The 21,560-nt window shown below is 36.5% G+C and overlaps 1 protein-coding gene across 25 annotated transcripts in view; it reads right to left on the bottom strand.

Annotated features, from left to right (window-relative positions):
- NRXN3 (neurexin 3) overlaps nucleotides 1-21,560 on the bottom strand; it is a 1,226,878-nt gene that overhangs the window by 346,188 nt on the left and 859,130 nt on the right. The gene's annotated exons all lie outside the window — the stretch shown is intronic.

The raw sequence follows: 21,560 nt of genomic DNA, 5'->3' as shown, positions 1-21,560 counted from the left end.
AAGAGAGCTAGCAGCCACGACCAAGTGCCCACTATTTCATTATTATTTTACTTGCAAAACAAACAAGGAATATCCACAGCACAGTTAAATACCTAAACCACAGCATCTGTGGGAATCAGTCAGTTACACGCAGAGATTAAAGTATGATTATGCACTCTATGTGTTTCAGAAGGATCATGCCTTCCAACGATTGGTATGGATAACTTAATTTTCTAAAAGGCTGTAAGAGCTTAGAATGGCTCATTAACAGAACAGCACAGTGGAAATATTCTGGAAATAAGCTAATGCTTTTTTAAGGGTAGAACTTTAAAATTTGAAAAGCTACAGAATCCAATCTTCTATTCTATGCAGAAATCCAATTCAAGGCACCCTGACAGATGGTTGAACAGATACATTTATTTCATGTATTTGATAAATTTATATTCCACTTTACCAAGAGGAGATTACAGTAACGTAAATATCATCCCTTCTCTAAATTTTCCCCAAAGGGCAATCATAGCAATGTTGTAAATAAGACGAGCTGAGAGTGACTGGCTCAAAATTACCCAATAAGCTTCCTTGGCTGATGGAACCTGCATGTTCCTACGTCTCACAGATCCTAATCCAACACTTTATCCACTGGATCTCTCAGGAATACCCATGGGGAGGGGTGTCAAAATGTGCATCATATCCATCGCACACATGTTAAAGGGGGCAGGGTTTTGATTGCCCAAACTTTTGATTTTGACATTGTTTATCCACCCTCCATGAATAACCCTGATCCTCTGGTTGTATCTATTAATATGGCTCATGATTTTGCCAATAGAAGTCTGCTTCTTCTAAGCCATGATTTTCAGAATTCTTACTGAAATCAGCTTGCACACAGAAAAAAAAGAATATATATTGTTTGAAAAGGACTGATCTTGGTGAATATCTAAGATCCAAATGCTTATGCTGTTAAAGATTAGAGATGCAGAGGACTTCAAAGGAAGCAATGGTGGACTAATGATGGACTCCATGAAGAGCTGAGCCAATAACGGTGGTAGAACAAGGAACCAAAGAATGGATCAGAATTCCCCTCTGGATAAGGAGAAGTCCTGGGACAGTTCACAGATTCTCCATACAGTGGCTCCCTGAAAGGAAACCATAAGATAACAATCTTTGGCAGATTTTTATTGCTCTGGGAATCAAGGGAAAGCAATTTCTGCCCAAGCAACAGTTCGGATCTTAAAAAGAATATAGGTTTGCATACTTAATTATTTTGGGAAATTGCTTTTTGGATATTAAGAACATTCAGAAAGGTAAGTTTTATTACACAATTTGAATTTCTTTCAATCCTTGGTGAAACAGGTGTTATTCAAGTTTAAGGTCTTAAAATTATTTTGGAATAAACAGTCAAGAGGTGAACATTGTTTTTGGAAAATTATAAATGGATTAAGAAGTCAATGGATTTGAAATAAAATTTGGAATTATAAAAATCTTTTCTGGGGGTTGTTTGAAATCCTATTTTAAAAACATGAAGATTTTAAGCGTGGGAAAATGTTCATTACAAAAAAAAAAGGGGGGGGGGTTACAAATGAAACCAGCTGATGTCTTATTAATTAAAAGGAATATACAAATAAAAGAAACCACAAGAGAAACTTGGATGACTTTCTTATCTTGGATTTGCAATAAAGACATGTTAAATTTATGAAGGAGTTTCTGAAAAGTGACAAAGAGAAAATGAAAAGAAATAAACTGTGAATACTATTCAAAGTTCAACTTTCTTAACAGCAAAAGGAAACATATAAAAAGTTGGTCCAACAAGGCTTTTAAAATTTGTTTATAAAGAAGAGATGAGATATGGGAAGGAAGAAGAGTATTTTGTTGTAATATCAGAGAAGATGATAAGTACTTGTCTTAATGAAGGCAGAAGTCATTTTATTTCTTTACATAATTTATTCTTCCTTCCTTCCTTCTTTCCTTCCTTCCTTCCTCTTCTTTCTTTCTTTCTTTCTTTCTTTCTTTCTTTCTCTTTCTCTCTTTCTTTCTCTGCACTTTCAATTTTTTAATGCTTATATTTTTTATTACTTTATATTAGTTTTGTATGTTTCTATCTGTAAACTTTAATAATTATATTTTTTAAAAAAATATTGATGCAGGCAATTCTTTCCAGAACTTCTGATGGAAGTTCTCCATCAGAGATGTCCACAGCAAAGCAGGATCAGATATGGCAAGCCCCTTTCTATAGTGATCTCCCAGTAAAGCCTTATTTCATATTCCCATGTCATGTATAATGATATCATCGTGCATGCTCAGACACTGCAAACATGTTCTTGCCTGCTGTCAAAATGTAGGCCAGTCAGTAGAAATTGCAACATTATCCCAAATTAATAATTTATTGTTGATGTTATTATTTATATTGTTAATAATTATATTTGAGTAGTTTGCAATAATAAATTAAACTGGTGTTTTTCCATATGCAGACAATTCTAATAGGTCATTGACTGGAGAAACTTTTAATGACTTTGCTCTTTGAATTATATTTATTATTATTCTATAACATGATGCATTGCACAATTTTAATTGCCTATAGTAGCATCAGAGGATCCTGCTAGCAATGTAGTTCACCTTTTTATAAAACTAATCTTTTTTTTCTTGCATGACCTTTCATATTTTAGTTCATTTTCACTGGTAGTATAGAACTGGATTGTATAACTTATAATTGACATAAAAAATGTCAGGCCTGTGTCACATTCTTCCATTTCATACCATAAATTTTAGTCAACCTCTTATCATTTTGTGCATTCACATACATGCACAGGGCTAGCAGAGGCCAAGAAATAGAAGAAAATGAAATTAAAATTTTAATGCAGGAATGTAAGCTTCACCTTTGAAAATAATTCTTATCCCCTCTCTTTGATGAACACACTTTTTCCAGGGAGCTACTTGGTTGCATACACTGCATGTCAAGAGAATGGCAATTACATTCAATTATAATGACTAACCTGTCACGACATTTCAGTGCCAAGCAAGATGAAATCTGACATGAAGATGCACAGGACTCTGTAAATCTATGAAAATGTTAAAAGGTCCTACATCCTATAGGAAATATTTGGAAAAGATAAATTGGATCTCCTATTTCATTCTTTCAACAAACCTCTGAAACATGGAGAGCGATTGGCCAAAAGTCACCCAGTAAGTTCCATCTCTTTTTACAAAATAACAATGTTCCTCACATATGAAAGAACAAATCAAAGAAGACTTCAGAACAGCATATTTGGAACAGCAACAAGAGATAAACTCCTAGAGTTCTGGAAAACTTGGAAACCTGGATTTGACCACTGGCCTGGGGTTGATGCTTAATATTTTTCTAAGGCCACTATTTTGTATTGTTGATTTTGTAATCTATTAGATCATTTTAATCTGGACTGTGTCTTACTTAATGTTTTAGGTGTTTTTATGTTTGTTTGTTTTTCTAATTTTTATCCACTGTACATTGGATTTGGGAAGCCAATAAATTAAAATAGTAATAACTTTTCCAGAAGTTTGGATCTGACTGTAAAACAGAACAAAACAAAACAAAACAAAACAAAAAAAACACTACTGGGACCATTAAGTTGAGAAGGTTTTGGAGAATGAGTGAGTTAAGATTTTATGGAACTTTAAGATCCAAACAGACAAGTAACTTGTTCATAACATGGCTGATATAACAGTTATCAAAAAGAAGGTTGAGCAAAATCAATTGGAAAAACTGATGAAGTACTTGTACATCAAAGCTGAATGCTTATGGAAAAAGAAATTCATTGTTATACCAATTGTGACTGGAATCCTCAGAGCAATACTTAAAAGACTTCCTTGGTATCTGGAAATTTAACAATAACAAAATTATCCTACTTGGGATGGCCTATATTCTTAGATGCTACCTTAATAATTCTTAGGATCTTGGTTGGTTAGAATTTGAATTATTAAATTGGGATCAGTCTTAGATTATGAATCTAATTGTAGTTTACCCCCACATAATAGCAGAATAGAACAGGAAAAAGCTGGAGAAAAATCACAAAATGCAAAGACCTGCAAATAAAAGAAGAAAGATTGTGGCAAAAGAAAGCAAAGATGCTACCAATACTAATAGGGACCTTAGCAGTGGTGGGTTCCTCCTGGTTCCACCGAGCTGGAAGTGGTGACGATATGACACCACCAAACCGGTTCTGCCCCCCCCCCGCCCCTGCCCTCCCCCTGTGTTATTCTTACCTTTTATTTGGCCCCACCCCCAATCTATTGCTGCCTCCTGAGTCCCAGCTGATTGACTAGAAGGGGAAAAAAACTGTTTAAACTCTTGCCACGGGGCTTCAAAGGGCCGCCCTACAGCTGATCAGTGTTAAAAGGCAGTGTGGTGGTAGACCAGTACCTCCAAAAACAAATGAGTAGACCAGTGCCTCCAAAAACAAATGAGTAGACCGGTGCCTCCAAAAACAAATGAGTAGATCGATACAGCTCTGCAAGCAGTTAAAAGCCTGGTATACCAGTACCTCTGCTAAATCCTAAAGAATTGTTACATGATCATCAAGCCATGCCCACAAAATAAGCCACGCACACAGAACCGGTAGTAAAAAAAAATAGAACCCATCCCTGGTCTTTAGGTGCAATCCCAAACATCTGAAGCACCATTTGAACACAATCAGCATTGACAAAATCCTCCTTAGTCAGTTGCAAAAGACAACTTTACTTGGAACAGTTTACATCCTGAGAAGATACCTTTAACACCATCAAAAATAAATGCCTATTTCAGGTTCTTGGGAAGGACTTGATAAGTGGACAAAAATGCAAAATCCAATCTAAATATCTGGCTGACTGTGCAACCAACCATAATATTTCCTAATAATGTTATATGGATTCATTTGCCCTTTCGTATATTGGAAAATAACTTCCAAGGAAAACAATATTCCCTCTGTATTTTAATCTACTCCCATTGTTCCTTCTTGCAAGAAAATGGGGAAGAGAACTAAAGATGATTAAAAATAATAATTCTATAAACTGAGTTGTTATAACAGGTTGGTAGCATCTCTGAGTAAACATTTTGTGCTATTAAAAGAAGTGAATGTCATTCTTATGACTAGACATTTAGCATGTTTAGATTATTGTGTCTAATGCTATAATATGTTTATCATACAATCCTAATTAAATACAGAATTTAGTTTTAAGTAAAATTGCATTGGTTCAAAGTTTTCAAATATCAGATAACCCAAATCTGGTAATAATAGAAACTGTGAGCAATTGGAAATCATTTCCCTAACACAGAAAAATACAGCTGCACCATTAAGAGATTCAAATACATGAGTTCCAGATAATATATTTAGTAAAACGTAAGTGTTCAGTAATTACACAACCAACCCACAATAATAACAGAATATAGAGTATATGTATATGTTTGCATGTACGTCTACATATGCATACATTTACACACACACACACACAATAGGGAAGAAGGGCAATAAAATAACACTAATTAATATATTGTTCATTGCATTAATCCAGTATCATCTAAGAACAGCAAACTGTAACTCCACTTCTACCTGAAATAATATGCAAAGAATATGCAGCCTGCTACTATCTCCTAATTAATTATATGTTTCTGTTCTCTTCCTTGTAATCTTTTGTAAATAAAGATCATAGCACTATATTTTTACCTGTGTTCATTAAAAGAACTGGGTATTTATTAAGCAACTGCTTAACAAACAGAGAAACTGACCTTAACAAAGGCCCAAACTTTGGAAACAAGAGACAAAGGATGACCAATTAGCCTATTATTTCCCATCAATTTGATTTTTCTATTCTCTAGAGTTCTGTTATTTCATTACAGGGTTTCAGCTGAGTACTATTCTTTTGTTGAAGCTCCTCTTAGGATTCTCATTATGATTATTAAGTGTTGTAACCATGCATTTTTCCCCTCATGCAGCAAGAATTTATCAATTCAACTGAAGTCAGATTCACTAGTTTAGCAGATTTCATGTTTTTATTTGGCAGAATTTGCAAGTAGCTAAGGTGATGAAATACATCTTGTATATTCTTAGTGAGTAGCAAGTTTTAAGAGTAGAGAAGTGGAATCAGTAATATATCAAAACCAATTAAAAGACAGCTTACTAGATAAAGCAACACCCATTTCAAATCAGGAAAGAAACCTTGGCAAGGACGGTACTAAAGAACTGTGTAGAAGCAGTAACTGAACAAGCAGGACCTATTTCTTATGCGAGCTTAATACTTTCATAAATTTATTTTAAAGTGTGCTTGAAAGTTGTGTCTTCATCATTCAAGCTGCCCAGAGTCACCTTATGGGGAGATGGGTGCCATAAAAATTTAATACATAGATAGATGATAGATAGATAGATAGATAGATAGATAGATAGATAGATAGATAGATAGATAGATACATACATACATACATACATACCAGGGTGGGTTCTACTTACCTTTACTACCAGTGGAGCCATGCGAGCTCTTCTGCACAAGCGCAGAAGCATTTTGATGACATCGGGGTCAGTGGGCAGAGCCTCCCACCAGTTTACTACTGGTTCTATAGAACTGGTGCGAACCGGGGGGTAACCCACCACTGATACATACCAATAAAGGAAAATATTTGTAGTTCAGGGTTGAAATGAGAGGTCCTTAGTGCTCTCTGAGCGTGGTCTTTTTTCCAGCTTTTAGTACAGGTAGTCCTCGACTTATGACCACAATTGAGCCCCAAATTTCTGTTAAGTGAGAATTTGTTAAGGGAATTTTGCCCCATTTTATGACCATTCATGTCCCAGTTGTAAAGTGAATCACTGCAGTTGATAAGTTAGTAACCTGGCTGTTAAGTGAATCTGGCTTCCCTATTGACTTTGCTTGTCTGAAGGTTGCAAAAGGTGATCACAGGACCTTGGGGCACCACAACAGTCAAAAATAAGAACCAGTTGCAAAGCATCTGAATTTTGATCACATGACCCTGGAAATGCTGCAAAGGTCATAACTTTGAAAAATGGTCATAAGTCGTATTTTTCAATGCCACTGTACCTTTTAACGGTCACTAAGTGAACTGTTGTAAATCGAGGACTACCTGTATGTGGCAATGTAGTAATTTATAGAGTAGGTCATTCTGGAGGCAAGACATAATGGTAGGGATGCTTTGCTGTCACTAAACTGAAGTTTGCAGTTTTCATGAAGCCTCCTTGCAATCATAATAACTGTTTCTGAAATGATTCAATCACTAAGTTAAAATATTGCATTAACAACAGACAGGATCATTGGATAGCATTCAGATATGTTAAGGCCAGCCAAACTCCTTCAGGTACAATGGAATAAAGGAATAGTCTGATTGTTTGACAACAATAGTTTGACAATAGTTTGACAACTATTGGCAACTATTCAAAGTTGCCTTTGAACTAATAATTAACTAATTAATAACTAATAATTATTCTAAAACTAATTATTCATTGGATTTACCATTTGCTGAGGGTGACATTTCATTCTCCGAGTTTGTGAGTTGGTTTCCAAACGTTTCGTTACCAGGCTACGTAACATCTTCAGCGGAGTTTAGGAGATGTAGAAAACTGACACTGACATCCCCTAAACTCCGCTGAAGATGTTATCTAGCCTGGTAACGAAACGTTTGGTGGAAACCAATGCACAAGTTCAGAGAATGAACCTTCACATTTACCAAAGGTGGTATTCAGCAGGTTCTGACCAGTTCTGGAGAACCAGTAGCGGAAATTTTGAGTAGTGCGGAGAACCGGTAAATACTACCTCTGACTGGTCCCGCCCCCATTGATTCTCTGCCTTCCGAGTCCCAGCTGATCGGGAGGAAATGGGGATTTTGCAGTAACCTTCCCCTGGATTGGGGAGGGAATAGAGATTTTACAGTATCCTTCCCCTGCCACGCCCACCAAGCCATGCCACGCCCACCAAGCTACGCCCACCGAATTGGTAGTAAATTTTTTTGTAACCCACCACTGACCCTTACCATTTGCTGCTTATTCATATCAACATAAATATTAACATATACCAATTGAGGCCATGAGTTCTAATGCTAATTTCGAATCAAGTCAAAGAATACCAAGTGAGACTTATTTTTAGAGAAAAGACCTTCATGACTGGGGCCACACAATGCAAATTGTGTGGAGATCCATATGATCGTAAACTTGGATAGGGAAGGGGACTACATGCTGTATAGCATTCAGACATGTAATGGTCTAGGGCTGAAATGAAATAATCTCATTTGGAATCTGGCAAAAACAGATACTGAGGCTTCCTCCCACATACAAAAGAATCTAATACTGAAAGAACTAACATAATGCAATGAGCAGTATAGAAAATTGCTTATATGGCAGTGCAGACTGTTAATAATGGTCCCAGGTCATAGGAATATATATATATTTTTCAGATGGTCCCTTTAACCTTAGATCTATGAATAAAGTATAGGTTCCACCACTACGATGTGACTTAAGTTTACCTCAAGGGAAACAGCATCCTGTTTCATAAGAACAATGTAAGTACATAATAAGTAGCATTAGGATGAGGGCACTTATTTATATCAAATTAAACTTTAAAATATATGTAAAAAGAATTAATTTAAATCTGAAGATTAATGACGAAGTAGTTTGGAACTGGGAGTCCAAAATGGGAAACCTCTCATCTCTTTCACAAAGATCATTCTTCAATTTGTTTTGCTCTACTTTCAATGATAAATCTTCTTTTTATTTTGCCAAAAAGCTAGTATACAAATGCAGCAAGCACACAACAATAAAACACAATTGGTACACACAATATAAGATATGTCTGCTATTGTTAGTGTGATATTTAGGGCTAATTTTTAATTCAGGTAGGCTTTTTCTGTTGATTTCAGAATTGGGTAATAAAAAAAACTCCACTCTCCTTTAAGTATATAGACAAATAAATTCCATAATGAGCAGGCATGTTGCAGAAGATAGCAACTCTTAAGTCCATTTTTATTTACTAAGAAGATTAGCTTGGCAATTCTCCCATTAAATCAATAGTGAAAATGATAACAAAAAAAAAAATAAGTGGCAAAATAACAGCAGATTCATGCATTTTTTCCTTACAATTGGAATCAAGCCATGTGCAAACTATGAAAGGCTAAACGAGTAAAAAGCAAATGTGTCTATTCCCAAAACTGATACCATTACCATACATTATTCCCTATGTCTTTTGTAGTTGTTGGCATATTCAATTACTATAAAATTTCTGCTTAAAACATTCACGGATTCACAGTAACCTTGAAACAAAATATTTGTATTTATACTATTTCCAGACAAAGAACTCCATCAGAAGGTGTGAACTGACCCAGCAGGTGTCAAAGAGGCCAAATTATTGCATAATGGGCAAAACCAAATTTCATTTAATATGAAAAAAACTAACCTGTCATGCTGCTTCTCACTTTTTCAGTCTGTTGCAAATGCAATATATTGACTCAGCCCTTGCTCTGGTAAGCATTCACATTCTTCAGTAGCAAAAAAAAAAAAAAAAGTATATAGGTTTCCTTGTTCTTCTGTTCTTCTTTTTGCATAGAATGATGTACAAAACTGTACAAAACAATACAGTTTTGTATTGTAATGGAGAAGAATTCAAATATACACCACTTAGACCAATGTTAAAACTTGTGGATTTCAACTCCCAGAATTCCCCAGCCAGTTGTCAAGGTTAGAAACCTACTTAACCTACAAGGTTAGAAACAAACCATTGTTCATTATATTTGCAGCCTTCCCTTGACAAACTTGAGGAAAAGCTTCTGTGAAATGCATTACCTAGCTCTTTGACTGTTTATATGACAATCCTTCCTAGCTTCAAATATGCTGATCACAGATAATACATTAGCATGAAGGAAATCTATTAAGTCTCCCCGAAGAGGAAAACAGTTATTTTCTTTGCAAATACTTGTCTCTACTTGTAGCAATCACTAACAGCTTAGCAGAGGGATGCTTGGACTGTAAAGTTCCTTGTTTAACAGGTGCTTTTAAACTGATAGTATTACACTGCAGCGTATTTTCCATGAGAACCATATTACTTGGACATAGAACCTGCAATTTAAAAATAATGTCCAGAACATATGATTTGCACTTATGACATGTATCCTATAACTGTTTTATTTATTTCTGCTATCAAAAGCCAGTCCCATACCAGAATGCTCATTGAATTAACTAATTTATTGAACAGGCAATTCGGAAACATACCTGCCAATCACACTACAAACTAAAAAGTTTCCAAATAGTCCTCTCATGGAAGTAACATTTCTTTAGTCCTAACCTGAAGTCTTCCAGATTGGATAGAGGTCAGTCCTCTTGATCCTTGGCAATGTAGACTATATGATCATGGGAATCCATGTCTACGTATATATGGATGGAACCAAGCTAGCAATGTCCATTCTAAATATTGCTGAAAATATAGGCCCAGAGTAGCTGTTTTGATCAAACCTCTACTAAAGTTATTCTAATCATGGTACATGCCCTTTGAAAGCAGTCTTTCAAAATGCTGAATCTGTTTCCACCTCTTATTTCTCAGTATGCCTTCAGTCTTTTTGCTTCCCCTCCCACCCTGAATTTGGTTGTGATTCTCCCTCCCAACTTTAGCTGATAGCTTTTTGAGGCATCACCATGACGACTGAAAGACCACCTAAGATTATAACTAATGGTCAAAGTTTTCCTTCAGAACAAACTCCAGCTGTTACAAACTTCTCCCATTTATCTCTTCACAGCCTCAATTAGGGCAATTGCACTTGGAACTGATTTCCTCCTACCACCCACCGAATAGATACGTCCACCTGTCGATTGGCATCCCTGCTTCATTACTTGTTGACAACCTGAAAAGCAACTGAGCTCCGCTAACAAATTGCTTCTAATCATTTTCTTCCCTAACATTATCTCCACAGTCTTTCAGTATGCAGACATACTCTCAGCATGCTGAGTGGTTCCATCCACAGAAGTGTGAACAGAGCAAGAACCATGGATTGTGGATTCTCTTTCTCAATTTGCAATATATAATAATTGTGACTATATATTATGTCTCTTCTCTCTGTGTCCTCATAATACTGCTACTGTGTAGATAATCCATTATCAGTTCTTCTTTGACTGTTTACCCTCTGACATTCTCTCATTATAAATGATGTAGTTATGAGTAAGAAAGCTTCCACATCTAAAAAATAAATAAATAACAACAAACAACGGAGTGTTTAAATTCATTTCCATCCTATCTTTTGCATGCATTAAGATTTACAGTACTTGGTTTTTAAGTCCAGAGGACAGAGCAATGCAATGCCTTCTCTGACCTGAAACTGAAAATGTGTAACTTTAGCCTTAAGATAAAACTCAATTGCTATGAACTCGCATATGTAGGTAGTCAACATTCTAATCTCTTGTCACAAAATTTTTGCCCAAAGCCAATAGATTACAACAAACTGAAAATATTAGGATTAAAAGTGCCCCCTTTTTTATGGTCTGAGTTTTTTATGGCATTAGTTTTCAAGTATGCCACAAATTTAAAACCTTTCTAAACAGATTAAAAATAAGTCTTTAGTAACATACATGCAAATATTTTGAGGCAGTTCATTTAAGATTTTAATCTCTGTTAGGCAGTGTGGCTATTACATAGCCTAATCTTACTTTCCCTATTTCGGAAAGATACAACTACTACTTTTTAAAATCCCTTGAATTTTTTTCCTAGTTATTACCAGAAATTTGTTATAGTCATTGTAAAAATATGGTATTTGTACAAGCTTTATCAAGATGCTAATAGAAGACAATATTTCTAGCTAAGGATTAAACTGGGAGGTCTTTGGAGCTTTCTGAGCTTGGTTGTTTTTTTTGCAGATGTTTCATTACCAAACTAGGTAAAATCATCATGCTAGTAGGGAGTGGGATTTGCTCTCAATTTACATACAAGTGGTTTGCCCTGTCAATGTTAGTGGTAGTGGTCTTGGTGGTTCCTTGATTGGGCTGTTAGCTTGTTTGGCAGTTCCTTGATTAGAATAGTGTTTGCTCCATGAAAGAAACAATGATTAGTTAGGCAAAAATTTATGGACATAATATTCATTTGGATCAATGGGATAGATTATTGGAGAGAAGTTACAAACTAACGATGTCAACTGCTTATAAAGAAAATCTTTACAAAATGTTCTACCAATGGCATTTGCCACTAGCGAGATTGGCCAGTATGTTCTTGAATAGGTCTCCGAATTGTTGGAGGTGTGGACACAAACAAGGGACATTCTACCACATGTGGTGGACTTGTCCTAAGATTAGGAAATTTTGGGACAAGATTAAAAAATGGATGGATGAAATAACAGGGCAGAAGATAGAAAGAAAGCCGTAATTGTTTCTTCTGGGTATTCTGGAAGGGAAAATGCAGAAAAGTATACAATATATCATATTACACATACAAATGGCAAGCAGAATTATGATAGCACAAAATTGGAAACAATCAGACACCCCTCCAGATCAAATCATAATAAAAAATATATACAAATGTGCAGAGATGGACAGATTATCTATGGAAATGAAGGAGAGGGAGGACACCGAGTACTATTTAATATGGAATAAATGGTATTCCTGGTTGGAGAGTAAACATAAAACTTAAGGGATGTTTTTGTTATGAGATCAAATTGTAAATAGAAGTCACGATAATTTAAATAAAGATGTAAGTTTAAGATAGAGATATTTAGAAGTAGAATTGGTGTAAAGAGGTTAAATAGGCTAGAGATACCGATGCAAAAAAGTTGTTATTAGTATTGCAATTTTGATATTTTTGTTTTTGGTTGTTTATATTTTTTGGGTTTGTGTGTGTGTTTCTTGCTTTTTTTTTTTAAACAAATTTTATTTCATAGTCAGCATACATCATATACACTTAAACAAAAAATCAATCATATATATATAGAAGAAACAACATAAAATTTCTGACAGGCCTGAAAGCGATGAATAGAGATTTCATCCCACCATGGCCATTTTAACATCTTTCAACATAGGAAAAAACCCTGATTGCAAAAATATCGCACATTTATACCTATGAATCAAAATAAATAAATAAATAAATATATATATATATATATATATATATTTTCTCAGGTTTTCGTGGGTGTTTGTATGTAGGTCTTTGGTTATTCGGGTCTTCTCCCACGTAAAATTGGAAGTGTCTTGGCGACGTTTCGACGAAGTCTCATTCGTCATCTTCAGGCTAGTGTTCTCGGCTTCGTGCTTCCAGGAGCAATGTGAGATCGCAGCTGTCTCTTCCTTTTAACTGCTAGTGGGGGTGTGAGCTGATTGGGTGGGAACTTGGCTGTGTTCTGATTGGGTGGAGGTGTGTTCTGATTGGTTAGGGGCTTGGCTGTGCTCTGATTGGATGGGGGGTTGGTTGTGCTCTGATTGGCTGGGGGTGTGTTGTGTTTGGGTGGGGGCTTGGTTGTGCTCAGCTTAGTCTGAGTTGTAGGGGGATTTGAGCTGGTGAGCTGCCAAACAACAACAACGCAGCTCACCAGCTCAAATCCCCCTACAACTCAGACTAAGCTGAGCACAACCAAGCCCCCACCCAAACACAACACACATATATATATAATTTCCCCTGCTCCTATCCCAACCCACACCCCCCTCCCCGGACTTCCCAGAACAAATACAGGGTAAAAACATTTAACAAACCTTAATAAAAGACCCCACAAACTAACTATCTATAGATTTATCTATCACTTGTACTTTAACTCTCCTTGTTCAAAACAAAATATAACTTTTCTTGCTTAAAGGTAGTTAATCCCAATTAATTCAACAATAAACAAAACCAACTTGTTCCTCCACAGAATAACATTAATGTAAAACAAAATATACAATTTAAAGCCCTTGAAAATATATTGAGAAATCTATAACCTTAAATTTAGCATCCAAAAGAAAGTTTCTTTTTTAATTACTTGAATTAATTACTTACTTACTTAATTAATTACTTCATTACTTGAAGTCATATCCTTAATAAAAATTAATCATGTCTTGAATACTAATACAATCATAAATAAAAAAAATTTCAAAACCAAACAAATCATAATGTATATAACCTTAAATTTAACATAATCCATCTAATCATAAGTAAAAAAATTTCAAAACCATACAGATCATATCCTTAATAAAAATTAATCATGTCTTGAATACCAATACAATTATAAAAATTCACATTTATTTAACAGTTGAAACATCCAGTCATAAGTAAAAAAAATTTTTCAAAACCAAACAAATCATATCCTTAATAAAAATCTTGAATACCAGTACAATCATTCACCATGTTATCCTGCCTAACAAAGAGGAATAAAATTCTTCCACTTCCATTTCCGCCTGTTTTTTTTCCAAGCCTTCTTCTTCCACTTTATTCCACCATCTTTTATTTTTACAAGCTTTTGTGTATTCAACTGTAATTTTTATCTTCCAATCCTGTGCAGCTTGCAAAGAAATTCCTTTTAAGAAACACACCTCTTTAATTAGGATTAAAAGTCCATTTTTATAAAGAAATTGTAATGTTCCATTTCTAATCTTTCTTGATATCTTGAAAATCCAAGCTTCTCCCGGCACTTTTCCTCTCATCTGCATCAAAACCTCTGGATAGATCTCTCTCCATATCTCTGGATTAACCTCCTTGAAGCCCATCATCTTATTCATAATTTGGGAAACATCCTTTCCATGTTCCTCAGGCGCTTTTACTTGAATTACTTCTTCTTCCTCCTCTTTCAACATTGCAACTTTATTATAAATGATTTTTGCCATGCTTCCAAAAAATCCACTGTCAGTATTTGTACACTTGCTGAATTATGTGCTGAGAAACCTCCATTCTCTTCAAAAAATCTTTGCCTTTGCCATCTTTTCTTATGCTGCAAACTTAAATTCCCACTTCATTCAGCAAAGCTTCAAAGTACTGACAGCTATAACGACCTTAACAAGTGCAAACAAGCTTTAACAATCACTTTCTTCTTAGACTTCCGTTCTCTATCAGCGCCATTTTGGATCTCTTTAAAACTTTCACTCGAATCTGAAAGGACTCATTATTCATCAGAGTTAAAGGAAAGAAAAATACTTGCGAGAAGCTCTCCTGTTTTGTTCTGCCTGAGTAAAAATTGATCCTTGAAATCACTTGTTTCGCAGGGGTGGTCGCGGCGCCTTGTTCCGTCAGAGATGGAATCCCGAGTCTGGAGCTGCTTTACAGGCGTTTGGGGAGCCCTCACCCTCTGCACCTCCAGGATTAATCCTGGAGGTTTTGGAGGGGCTCTACCGTATACACCTGAGCACTCACTTCCTCCTCTTTGCCCGAGGGGGAAGTTCCAGCCGCCAAAACGGCTGATTTACGCTGTTTTGGTGGTTTAACAGATCCCGGGGTTAGGAGCTCACAATGGAGTTGCAGCAGCGCCGGCGGTGCCAGCGGAAGTCCCTGTTTCTTGCTTTTTTTGTGTATTATGTTTCTTTTTGTACTGTGAATTTTAATCTTTGAAAATTTAATAAATATTTTTTTTTAAAAAAGAATAGTGTTTGCTTCTTGATTTATTATCTAATGTTAATCTACGCTCATATGGCTCTTGATTGCTGAGGAAGATTGTTTTGGTCTCTTTGTATGTAGATGTTTATTTCTATGTGTCTATTGGTGCCTGATTTGTTAGAGTGCCAAACTTCGAAGAATTCTCTAGAATTTTTGGATTTGGCTTGGCCTAGGATGCTGTTTCCCTTTTGAAACTATGGTTAAGTATGGTTAAGTCATGTGTTGTGAAATTAAGGGGTTTTTATAATTTCTGATCTCTAGTTGGTGCTCATGGATATGATCTTTTAATCTTCTATTTATTTGTCCTACATAGTGGCTGCTATAGTCTTTACACTGTATGTTTTAGACTACTGCTGTTTTATCTTCTGGGCCTGCTGAGTTTTTTAGTTTACTTAGGATGTTTTGATAGGCTTTGATTGATTTGTGTGCCACAGTGATGCCATGTTGTTCTGATAGTCTGTTGGTGGTTTCTGAGATATTTTGATGTGTGGCAGTGTTATCCTTTTCACAGTTTCTGTTTGTTGTGCTATATTGGGTTGCATGATCAGACACTTTTCGATGAAGTTGCATGAATATCCATTTTGTTGGAAGATGTATAGATAATCTGTTTCCTTTTTCTGATGTCCTGGATTCCTGCAGTGTGTTTGTGTTCATCTAAATCAGGGGTATCAAACTCATGTCGTCATGGTGGCATCACATGATTTAGTCTGACTTTCCCACCCTTTGCTAAACTTAGTGGGGGCGGGGCCAGCACGTGACTCATCCGGCCCCCAGGCTATGAGTTTGACACCCCTGATCTAAATAGTGTTGTTACACAGCTTCTCTTGTGGGATGCTGGGCTGTTACTTTGGTAATGGAACACTTGGTTGGTGTGGGTGGTTTTATGAGTGTGTTTATGACTTGCCATCACTGTCTCTGCTGATAAGGATACCCAGAAAGAGCAGTGTCTTGTTTTGTGTGTATTCTTTAGTTGGTCCTTTTTTTATTATGACAAAGGTGTCATCTACGTATTTGATCCATACTTTGGATTGTGTGCATGGGAGTGCTATCAATTCCAGGCATTGCATTAAGGTTTCCGCTATTAATCCTGAAAACAGTGATTCCATGGATGTTCCTTTGATATGTTTATATATTTGTCTATAGAACTGAAATTATGTGGTTAGATAAACCTAACCATGATTCTTGTTATTCCAGTCTTGGTGTGTTTGGTTAGGTTGAGTAGGTTGTATAGTATTGTTGGCATGGATTATTTGTCAGGATGGCAAGTAATTTTGAGTGTTTCAACTAAATTGTATTTTATTTGTTAGACTGTTATTTTAGCTTTTCTCCAAAACCTCAGCATACATAGTACATCTTTTGCTATTTTTACCCCTGCAACAATAACCATGTGAGGCAGGTTGAACTGAGAGATTATGACTGGTTCAATGATCCAGTGAAGCTCTGTGTTTCTTTGGTTGTACTATAGTATAACACCTGGAATAGTATACCACGTTGTCTCTCACCTTATTGACATTACTGCAGTGGGAATTTGAGTTCCCACTGCAGTAAATTCTGCATATTTTCTTCTATTTCTAACATTGATATCAGAAATTAGGAACTAGCAATACAGTATTTGTATTTAAAATATTGTGGATTAACCTTCCCAAACTTAATATCCTCCAAATTGGATTTCAACTTCAATTTCAATTTCTGAGCTCTAACCAGTACAATTAGTATCAATGTTAAAGAAATCCCAAACTTGCCCAGCTCAGCATAATGATGTCCATTTTATTATTCATTTTCATCAAGGTTTTTTGAAAAAATAACCCCCATCAATTGTTGGTAATTAATTCCAGGGTAATTACATCTATGTATCTATTTCCTAAAACTATAACCGTACAACATAAAATAAATATTTATTTATACTTGTTGTCTGCCAGATTTACTACAATAAAATACAGGAAAACTAATACACATCTCTTGTTGGATTAATAGCACTTAAAAGTATGAGAAATAGTCCTAACTGAAAACTTCACATAACTTCACGTAACAGGACATTAAAAAATTCTTTGAATGGTGGTTGTTTCATTCAAAGCTGTAAACAAGGGAAATTTCTACTGTCTATACACACATACAAAAAGTTGGGAAATGCAAATTATATATACAAATTATTTTCTGGCCAGAAATAACCAATATTTATATGTGAATGTTTGTATTTTTCCTTCAGGCTTAATAGTACCCATAGTTCCCACCTTTCAGCATAAATGAGCAAGAATCGGCATGGTCTAGACTGAGGAAGTTTTATATCGAGTTGGAGGGCAAAAGTAGTTGGATCTTAATGTAAATAAATTTAAGGTACAACCATATCTAATATGGTTTCAGCATTTCCCAACCTTTTTTATATGTATCCCTTTCTGGATTGGGACTCTTTACGCATGCCCTCGTCACTTCCCGCCTGGACTACTGTAATGCTCTCTACATGGGGCTCCCCTTGAGGAGCACCCGGAGGCTCCACCCGGAGGCTCTGGTGCAGAGTGCGGCCGTGCGGGTGGTTATGGGAACGACATGGCATTCCCATGTAACACCTCTCCTGCGCGAGCTGCACTGGCTCCCGGTGGTCTTCCGGGTGCGCTTCAAGGTTTTGGTTACATCTTTAGAGTGCTCCATGGCTTAGGACCTGGGTACCTACGGGACTGCCTGCTGCCACCAGTAGCCTCTCACTGGCCAGTACGCTGTCATAGAGAGGGGCTCCTCAGGGTGCTGTCGGCCAAACAGTGTCAACTGGCGGCCCCTGGGGGGAGAGCCTTCTCTGTGGGGGCACCTGCTATCTAGAATGAGCTCCCCCAGAGATACAGAGGATCCCGGATTTACGCACCTTCCGCCGTGCCCTCAAGATCTTTTTATTTCAACAGGTTGGCCTGGCCTAACTTCCCTTTTTAACTGTAAATTTTTAAATTTGTCTTAAAACATTGGGGTTTTTTTAATCTGTTTCGGGCCAAATTATTTAATGGGTTTTTATATTGTCTTTTAAATTTTGTAGTCTCTGTGTTTTATCTCTTTGGCTGTTCACCACCCTGAGTCCTTCGGGAGTAGGGCAGTATATAAATCTAATAAAATGAAAATGAAAAATGAAAAATGTGTGTATAGACAGTAGAAGATCAAAAGCCTGAAGGCATAATAGTTATGACACTTCTAGGAAACATGCATAATGCTTCAATGTTTTACATTAAAAAAAGTCAAAAAAGACACAATACATAAGATATTGGTATTTCTGCTGAAATCTTGGGGACTCCGGACGCTTAAGAAATTTATCTTGGCATCCTCCATGCAGTACTACCAGTAGTAACTGGGAATCATTTCTTTATTGTTCTTCCTTTTCATTTAGAGTAGGGGTGTCAAACTTGATTTCATTGAGGGCTGCATCAGGGTTGTGTTTGACCTCAGGTGGCTGGGGTGGGTGTGGGCAGGGTGGGCATGGCCAGCTTGACATCATTTGTGTCAGGGGAGCCTATGGTGGCCTGAGTGCTCTGCCAGAGAAAACGTGCTCCCGAGCTCCATTTTCGGCTGGGACAGCCTCCTGCAACTCTGCCAGCAAAAACAAGTTTGGGAGTCTGTTTTCATTGGCAGAGGGTTGCAGGAGGCCATCCCAGCTGAAAATAGAGATTTGGAGCCTGTTTTCTCTGGCAGAGGCACCATGGGCTGATCCTTTGCTCTTTCCAGGGCAACCCCATGGGCCGGATCTAAGCACCCCGCAAGCCGGATCTGGCCCTCGGGCCTTGAGTTCGACACCCCTGATTTAGAGATATGATGATGCAAAAGAGAAGTGTCAAGGGTTAGGGTTAGGATTAGGGGGGGGGGGTTATTTGCACTTCAGAATACAGGTTTTTATCTTAAGTAATAACATAGTAACTATACAAAATAAATTAATTGATAACCAAAACACAAATGAATTATATAGCCTATGTTATTAAAAACAAAGAGCTAATTTGGTGTAGTGGTTAAAGCATTTGGCTAAAAACTGTATTCTGAAGTGTAAATGGCACCAGTGGGACAGGCCAATTCTACCAGGGTGAGATGGTTCCTTGAGAAGCTTGGACCCATTTCATAAAAGGTTTCATGTCGTATCTATGATTCAAAACAATTATTTCATATTACCATGTTAGAAGAATCAGCAGAGGTCATACCTCTAGAATACTGAGTGATTGACATAATTAAATAAAAATATTGCATTATCTTTACAAAGCATATAAATAAGTAATGTTACATGATATACCTGTATCAGGAAATACTACTACTAACAACTTGAAACAATATGCTCTGTGACTTGTTTAATTATGATTTTCTTCATAAGTAATAACACAAGTCTATGCTCACAAATAGAGTTATTGCATTTATGTTCAGCAATTTAATATACTTTCATATTGCATGTTTCTGTGGATATGGATTTAACAAAAATATGATGGCTTCAAAAGGGACTTGCATTTTATTAGATCAAATCTATCTTCTGGTTGCCACAAATGAAACTGTATTGATTAAATATTTTGCTCTCCCTTCCCAAAGCTGCTTTTTTATCTTTCTTTTCCTTAATTACCATAGTCCCAGGAACAAGGGAAAAGGGCATGTATTGATTGCTTAAATGTTAGAAATCCATGTAATCAAATGTTTTTAAGGCAAAACAAGAGTTTATTTTCGCCACTTAGAATACAATTTAAATTTTAAAAAAGCTTTCTGGAAGAAAATGCAAATACAGTAGGATGGATTATAAAATGTACACATGTGTAATGATATATAATTAAAAAAAAATAATAAAGTCCAATTATTTTCATCTATGATGTTTAGTTTAGTTTAGTTTAGTTTAGTTTAGTTTAGTTTAGTTTAGTTTAGTTTAGTTTAGTTTAGTTTAGTTTAGAAAAAATTTGTTAATTTGTTTACTCTTCTCCCAAGCCCAGCTCATAGAATCTAGAAACTCATGAAAATGTATTAACAATGACATTTAGCAACATAAAGTCATTTTCATTCAATTAAATAAACACACCATGTTAACCTTCAGTAAAAGAGGTATTCTGTTCTTTTTATGGGCTGCTATAAACAGATTTCTGAGCTTGAACGAAGCCAAAATCAATAAAGTCTCTGTGAAAAATAATAATCTCTTGCACATTTTATTGACAGCTGCCTGGAAAATATTGCTGAAGTCTAACCATCCTGATGATTGGGTCTTTTCTGGTCTTTCCCTCTTGTTACTTAATGTCAAAATTACAACATATAGGAACTTATTTGGAAATGTTCACACAAATCACTCCTGTTGTTATATGAATAAGAAACTATTCATACCTGACCTTAAATGTTTGTGCAAAAGTAAAATTTGGGGAGGAAAGGAGCATTAAAAGGAAAAGTTATATTTTCTTGGAGTTTCTCTTTTTCCTAATTATGTATACTCTGTAGAGCAGGGGTATCAAAGTCAATTTCATTGAGGGCCACATCAGGGTTGTGTTTGACCTCAAGGGGGCTGGGGGAGGGCATGGCCAGGGGCTTGGCCAGCTCGACATCACTGTCAGGAGTACCTGCGGTGGCCCGAGCACTCCACCAGCAAAAACAGGCTCCTGAGCTCCATTTTCAGCTGCCATGTGGCCCTCCCGAGCTGCGTTTTCAGTGGCAGAGGGTTGCAGGAGGTCATGGCAGCCGAAAACGGAGCTCGGGAGCCTGTTTTTGCTGGCAGAAGCACCACAGGCTGGTCCTTTGCTGTTTCCAGGGCAGTCCTATGGGCCAGATCTAAATACTCCACGGGCCAGATATGGCCTCTGGGCCTTGAGTTTGACACCCCTGCTGTAGAGGTATATTTTGTCAAAACCTTTCCCACTTGTCTTGGACTGAAGCTAGATGCAAGCTACAGAGAATCAGGGTACATCAAGATTTTTCAAACTGGGTTCCACAGAACAATATCATTTTGTAAAAACTGAAATGCATCTCAAAAGGGATGGGAACTGAGATGTGTGTCAGGTGTACATGGTAACTTTCACATTCAGCCATTGCTCCCTTCTCAACATTGTTTTTCATCTCTCATTGACTATATATCAGCAACA

The sequence above is a fragment of the Pituophis catenifer genome, unplaced genomic scaffold (genome assembly GCF_029215685.1).
Source record: "Pituophis catenifer annectens isolate HBS135680 unplaced genomic scaffold, rPitCat1.0.hap2 SCAF_1, whole genome shotgun sequence".
In the NCBI taxonomy this organism is placed as follows: domain Eukaryota; kingdom Metazoa; phylum Chordata; class Lepidosauria; order Squamata; family Colubridae; genus Pituophis; species Pituophis catenifer.
Note: the sequence above shows the minus strand (reverse complement) of the source record. Positions and strands in the feature narration are given on the sequence as shown.